The following is a 7825-nucleotide window of genomic DNA, read 5'->3' as shown; positions in this document are numbered from 1 at the left end:
TTTCGTGTGGATTGTCTTTTTTTAAAACAGGATTTACCTTTGCAATTTTTAGGGAATCTGGACATTTACCGGTGCTGATCGACAGATTAAAAATATGACACAATGGAGAGACAATATAATGTATGATCTGCTTAAGAAGGAAATTACTAATTCTATCATATCCCTCTGATTTGCTGGATTTGAGATTTTTTGTTATTTCAATTATTTCCTGAACATTTGTGGGGTTAAAGAATGAGGAAGAATTGATGGGTGTGGGAAGAAATTTTGCAAAACTTTGGTTTGGTCTGGCAAGGTTGTTTGCCAAAGAGGGTCTTATGTTAAAGAAAAAGGAATTAAAGGTATCAGCTACATCATCTGAATTTATTGCAGCAGCATGAACTGTGAAATTGTCTTTTGGTAATACTTTGGGTTTCTTGCCAATCAAATCACTGATGATCTCCCATGTGGCTTTCATGTTTGATTTAACTTTAAGTTTCTCGGAATAAAACAATTTGCGAGAAGCCCGAATTATATTGGTTAGTCTATTTCTATGGCCCGAATTCACAAAGGTGGACTAAAGTTATACCCGGGGTATAAAACGCGTCATTTGACGTCATTTTAATCCATGGACTAAAGTTAGTACCTAGGTACTAACTTTTGCGATTCACAAAGGTGGACTAAAGTTATACCGGGGTATAAAACGCGTCATTTGACGTCACGATTTAGTCAGCTCTTTGGGGTGGACTAAATCGGTGGATTAAAGTTAGTCCACGGTTTTAACCAATCAGAGAGCAGCATTGCGGTTGCAGAAAAGTTTGCTGCAAAAAAAAGTTTTTTGGACGGAGACGAGATTCGGTGTGATCGGCTTATCTAAAGCTTAAAATTTCACGACTTCGACCGAGATTGTAAGTAAATTACATAATTTATTGGAGCTTAAATCATGACGGAGCCTTCAGTTCCATCTGTAACTATCATTGATAGCTTTAACTTTCCAAAAAGTGTACTCGAAAACTTGAAATGGTATCTTAATCATTGTTATCGTCGCGTCTCTAAGCTGCTCAGTCCCAGCCATGTATTTTTGTGTGCGTTCTTGGTTATCAGATGTGCAGTGCGAGACGCAATTAGCAGTCACACTCACAGGCGAGGTAGGCGTGATTGAAAGGCCGATACTAGTTATGCCAGGCAGTGATTTTGAGTGATTTTCGATTTTGTGTGATTTTCATGGAATTTTTGTTGTCTACGATACCCCTGCCAACACAATACTGTGCATCGAATTTTGTCTGAAAAGTGAATCAAGACCAAGGAGAGCAGCGATAAAAATAAATTAAAAAAAATTCTAACGTTACAAATACAAGAGCCGGTCTAACTTACGTTGGACAATCTACCCTGGGCTGGCTTTGCCTTGGCTTGGATAGATGGCCAGGCTTACCTGGTAGCCATGTTAGAGTTAGTCCTACAACATCGTTGGAGTAAAAAAAAAAATAATAAGGGTCAACTCGAGTCTAAGGCTAAGCCCTGATTTAAATATTTTTGGAAAAAAATGTTTTAAAAAGATTGGGTTCCACTCACCACTGTTTACTCCAACAGCTGTATATGAACTTAATTTTAATATGACTTTGATTTTACTAAAACTAAGTTTTACTTACCTTCGGCATCGCATTTGCGATCACTTCTAGATTTACGGTGTCGTCAAAACAAAAAATAATGGAAATCCTAGGCCTGATTGAATAATTTGAGTAATTCTAACTGAGGTCTAACTTTGAAAATTCTATCTTTTGGGGGTTATTTTCTCTACCCCACTCTCTTTGTTTCAAGTATTTTTTTTTTCACAAGGTGTCCTTCCAATGTTAAATCCACACGAGACCGCACATAACTACAAGTGCATTTGATCTTTAGTTCTAAACATTTGTAGTAGACCGATAAATAGGTTTATTTCTGTCAGAGATATGCTCCCCTGAGACTTCATGTGGCTCCGCAGCATCCCCTCTCACAAAAAAAATCAGAAAATGTTGAAAGACTCCTTTGAAACAGCGGATTTTATCATTCTACAATTGTACCTGCTTATTATTTTTTTTCTTTGATATAGGGCCTAGTACATTGCAGTATGATTGATGAATAAATATTTTTTCATTCTTTTTTTTTCTTCCATATCAGAAACAGACCATACTCGGCAGATTGTGAGATTGTGATCAATCAAAACGACAAACATGGCTCACATTTTTGAACTGCTGTGCCTTCTTGCAACAGAGTGAGGTATGTCTTATCAATTCATATTGAAAAAAATTAGATATCATTAAAATGGCATTTTGCATTAAATGTTATTTCTGTGATTTGAATTCATCTTGTAATTGTTAATGTATCATGTATGTTACTTTTTCATTCTTGTCATAGTAATTGACAAAAAGGAAGAGGGGGGGGGGGGGGGGACCTTGCTTGTATGTTATATGCATATGTGTACTGGTCACTAGCTTTTTTTTAAATGCTTGTTGATCTCCAATTAATCCTGACATTTTGTTGAATATTTATTTAAAAGAGAGAAAAAAGCATAGTCAGTCTTATAAATGCCAGGGGGTGGATGTAGAAAAAAAAAGTTTAATGAGACTTTGATGAAGATTCATGAAAATATGTTATTCGAAAGTCACTCGGAAGCAATACCCTCTTTTTGTGTAAACAATGTTCCATAAAATTAGTGCCTTGCCTTCACTATTCAAGCCAATTGAAAGTGATTCAGCATCTCTTAGACGCGCATGGTTTGATCAATGATGATGATCAGCAACAATTGGCAGTTTTCTTTCTTCACATTTACAAGTACATGTAGGTAAATAGAAAAGCTACTCATGACAATTAGACATTTTTATCCTTTTTTTAGGGATTTCTGTATAATCTTTGACATTCTGTTCCTCACTTTAAACACTTTTGAATTAAATGAAATTCAAAGAGTAAATTGCCCATTCATGATGACTCTTCAACACAATCTTTCAACTTCCATGCAGATTCAGCAACACATAGGAAGACCACAGCATGGATTAAGAGACAGGAAGAATCCATTTGAATGCTACAAGAATGAACCTTTCAGAGTGGGCTACCAACAGAGAGAAACGACACATTGCCTGACATGTTACATGTTTTGACAGGACTTTGTTTTTATGCCATTGGTGAGTTTGCATATGCGAACTATAAAGCAGAAGGTAATTGGGGGGGTCAAATTATGTTCTATGAAAGCGATTCTCCAGGCCAAAAATAATGAGATTTTTATAAAGAAAAATTCGGCTCGCAAAAACCATCAATATTGGATGGAGAATTATGAATTGATTCAATTTTAAAGTTTTACATTACTTGGGGGAAACAGTTCTGTGTATCCTCATGAATATGCAATATTCACATCCCCACTTGTTCTCTAGTGATTTGAAATTATAATCGTTCATTTTTTTCCTCCAGGAATGTAAAAATGTGGTTGACTGCTGATTATATATTTAAGATAGTTATTGCGAGTTCAGAATAATGTAAGGATCAAGGGTTGGAAGTATCTAGTCATGAAAATTAAGTTTTATGTTTTGCATAGCATGCAGATTTTCCATTAAGTAATTGTCGCCAGAGCAAATATCGTGGAACCCTTGTACATTCATGTATGGAAAATGTGTGGATGTGACATCATCAGGCCACTTCTTGCATATTAATGATAACATGCACATGGTTTACAGAAATAATTAATGCAAAACCTAATATAATTCATCATCCAAATTGTATGATTTTTGTTTCTGCTTTCAGTCAGGAGTACAGGGGAGGGGGAGTGTTGGGGTATTTCAGAGAAAGGTTTTTGTGGAAATGAAACATGTAACCCTTTGGGTTGCAAATGGGTGGGGATTTTATTTTTCTCTCATTTTTTACAATGTAGCAACATTTTTTAATACAAATATGTCATTCAAGTGGGAAATTATCATGAAGGATGGTTTATAATCACCCAAAAAGAAATATTGGTATGTCATTCCAGCTTAAGAGAGATATTCTCCATTTTGCATGGATTGTTATTGCAGTAGATTTTTTTTTAGTGAATCTAAGAAAAATCTCTTTAATCAGTTCCAGTGCATCATAAACATCAGCTCATAACAGAAGCACAATGTTTGCAAATGTAAATGGTAAAGTATCAATTGGCTTTCATATCAATAAAGCAATTACACAACATCACTTATCATTCATTAACTAAAGGTACCTTTTAGAAGATGCAAGCAGACAAAGCAACTATATCATAGTCATCCGTGTGCAGAATCATCAAAGATTTTTCTGAGGCAATGGCAAGGAGTAACAGTTAATGAAGTGTCCGATGACGAGAAATTCAAACCACCCAGCGACAATTTGATGATTGCTACAGGTTTCCAAGAGTCGTAGGTGCTATCGATCGGGGCCATGTCTACATCAGGAGTCCTGATGGGGAACAAGCCCTGTACTTAGCAGGAAGAACAGGTCTTCTGTAAATGTATAGGTTGGTATACACACTCAGTTTTCAATTTGATATTCTCTGTATTCAACACCTACTAGATGTATGTGATAATGAAGAAAACATATATTGGCCCCTACTACATACTGTATTTAATCAAATTTCAATCTTGTTGGTCAGATTTTCTTGTAATTTTATACTCTTACTATGTGAAATAAGACAATTTTAAAGATTTCACAGAAGAAAAAAAATATATAGATAATCTGCTAACTTTCCTATTGCAGGAGAAATGAAAAATAGTATAAAAAAATGCATTTTGCTCTTCAGGTAAAGGGGGTATTAATTGCTTGATCAATGAAGATATATTTCCAGAAAGAATAACGAAGAGCAAATTTTTTAATATTCATTTTGTTTTGATCCTTATTGCAGGTATCCGTTGCTCCTCTCTTTGATGAATTCCTGCCTGCATTCTGTTGTCGATAGAAAAGGACCATGTGCTTCGGGTACTAAGCATTCCATTGGATTATCTGTGTATGAAAGTGGACACTTGTGATCACAAAATGGTAGCTTAGTTGATAGGATGTATTCATGCATTCCGATTTATCATTAGTGATCAAATGACCATCTTGCTTTTAAAAACCCAAATTCACAACATTTTTCTTGTTTGACAAAAGGTTTGGGATGTGAATTCCAGGAAATAAATGACACACACGATGGGCTAATGTATAAGCAGGGATGTGAGAGGTATAAGCAACATTTTGCTCATGCTTAACTAAGTTTGGCATGAGATGGTCTTGGTCATTCTTATGATTCAAGTCTATTTTTATACCATTTTTTAAAAACAACAATCAATGTTTGAAGCCTCATGATTTCAATATCAAAACCTCTTTGTTAATTAAATGGTCATATTTCTAAGCATATGCAGCTTCCTAATTTATCAAATTTAAATTATATAATATCATTTTTGCTGAATATCCTTTTTTTTTCCCACCTATTTTCATAGGCACTAAGATACATTTCTGTAGTAAGCACTATATATACATTGCAAGCTATTATCATTTGTTTGATATTACTATTTTATGATAGAATCATCCTTTAATTTCTTTCAGAAATATAATTGCCTAATTACCTGTGATATTCATGCTTTAGCTGTAGAGTTTAAAATCTTGACTAAACTTTTTTTAATCCATTGTTTATCTATTTTTATTCAGAGTTTCTGATGCATTGTTAAGAAAATGTAAACAGTCTATTCAATCTTCGTATCATTATGTAAAGAATTTCAATCTACTTTAAAAAAAAATAATGTACGAAATAAACTGCTCTGTCTACTACACATCTACACATGTACATATAAGTTTTGATTTTAAAGGTCAAGTCCTCCCCAGAAAGAATTCGATTTGAATTAATAGAAAAAAATCAACCTAGCATAATGCCGAAAATTTCATCAAAAATGGATGTAAAATAGGAACGTTATGACATAAGTTTGGGTTATTTTTCACAACACAGTTATATGTGGAGATCAGTGGCATGCAAATGAGACAGTCAATGATGTCCTTCACTATTTCTTTTGTTTTTGTTGTATGAATTGTACAACATTTCATTTTTTTACAGATTTGACATTGAGGGCCAACTTGACTAAACCAAATTATATTATTAAAATAATGCAAATTCCACATGCTCAGGGAGTGACTAATCTTGGGTTCACTTGACAATGAAGAGAAATTCGAATATTTCATCTAGTAGAATAAAAAGAAATAGTTTGCATACCGACCTGGATGTACATATAAACTGTTATGTGTGGTCAAGCGAAACTTTAAAAATGTCATAATTTAATATCTTTACATCAGATTTTGATGAAATTTTCAGTGTTACACTTGTTTGATTTTTCTCTTTTTATTCAAATCAACTTTGTGGGGGTGGACTTGTCCTTTTATTTTGATATCGTTTTCAAGTAATTGTGTCAGGAGAAAACAAAAATGAAATTCTTTTATCAATTCTGTCCATATGCTGCATGGTTCATCGTTCTTGCAGGAAGCAAAAAATAAATTTATATAAGAAAGACTGCAAAGGAGAGATTAATGTTATGTGTAAGGCAGGGGCGGTGGTAATGGTATGTTGGTTAAGGTTGTGTATGAAGAAAGTCAAGTGATTGCTTGCTTGTGCAGGAGGATATACTTCAAGAAACTTGTTGTAGGGTATACTGCAAAATTATTTATAGTAAAACTTTTGAGAGAAAAGTATTTGGCACGTTAAGATGCACAATAATGTACATGTGATGGAAGCAAATGAGAAATGAAAGGAGTAAAGGTTGCTACATGTGTCACTGAGAGAATGGCCAGTGGTGTTATAGCATAAATCTTTGTTAAAAGTTATTTTCTTTTAGGGAAATTTAGTCCCTTCAGTTTGAAAGTATAGAGGGGGACCACTGACCATGGAAAAAAGCCCCTCCCCAAAAAAATCTTTATTACCAAGAAAAAAAAGAAAGGGTAAAACATATTTTTGAATATTATGTCAAATCTATCACAAAATTGGATATTTGCAATTAAAATTTTGAAGATTTTTCCTTGCAATTTTTATTTTATTTTACCTGATATGCCATATTTAGCCCCCTCAAAATTTTGGGCTTAATACGTACACCACTGTTATTTCCCCAATTTCAAATATATCATTGATTGGGTGGAATACCCTTTACACTTATCCAGGGTTGATAAGTCTTTATTTTTCTGATAAGGAAATTGTGTTTCTTTTAAAGAAAAAAAAATACTGCAAGCATGGTGAATAGCTTAACCCCCCCAAAAAAAATAAAAAAAAATACTGCAAGCACAAACTGGAGAATAGGTAAAGGTTGGGAATAATGCGATTGCAAGAGTGACCTGAGTGTGGAGGAGCTACCAATGAGTTTCTCAGCTCCTTTTAGAGATGTTGGTAGAACTGACTTACAGAGTGGGGGGGGGGGGACTTGGGGCTCTTCCCCCCAAAAAAAAATAATAATAATAAATTCATGACCAAGAAAAGAAAGATAAAAGAAATTAGGGTGAAATAAAATTATTCTTTTATATATATCATGTGAAAATCTAACAAAAACTTGGATATTTGTTAATTTAATTGTCAATTAAAAAAAATTGCTCGCTTAAAATTATTTTTTTAAATCCATTTATCGAGATACATATAAAAAGACAAGAATAAATAAATGAATTGAAAAAATACTTCAAATGGGAAAGTCAATTCTGAGGGAAAGGAAAAGGGGCACGCTTGTGGACGCGGGATCAGATCAAGGTCATGTCGCTTGGCCCCACGCGACGCTGGCCCCACCATGTACGTACCAATTAACGTACACAACCTTAACCCGGGACAAAACCCAAACAAAGATTCAATTCCATATTTCCATTTTCAATCAAAGCTAGCTCCGGG

The 7825-nt window shown here is 34.2% G+C and overlaps 1 long non-coding RNA gene across 1 annotated transcript; it reads left to right on the top strand.

Annotated features, from left to right (window-relative positions):
- The first annotated feature begins 532 nt into the window (after positions 1 to 532).
- On the top strand, positions 533 to 5744 carry LOC121415729. Its single transcript, XR_005970039.1, has 5 exons — positions 533 to 884; positions 2134 to 2232; positions 2973 to 3134; positions 4186 to 4459; positions 4844 to 5744. It is a non-coding gene; the product is annotated as an uncharacterized LOC121415729 (long non-coding RNA).
- The last annotated feature ends 2081 nt before the right edge of the window (positions 5745 to 7825 follow it).

The sequence above is a fragment of the Lytechinus variegatus genome, chromosome 1 (assembly GCF_018143015.1).
Source record: "Lytechinus variegatus isolate NC3 chromosome 1, Lvar_3.0, whole genome shotgun sequence".
Classification (NCBI taxonomy): Eukaryota; Metazoa; Echinodermata; class Echinoidea; order Temnopleuroida; family Toxopneustidae; genus Lytechinus; species Lytechinus variegatus.
Note: the sequence above shows the minus strand (reverse complement) of the source record. Positions and strands in the feature narration are given on the sequence as shown.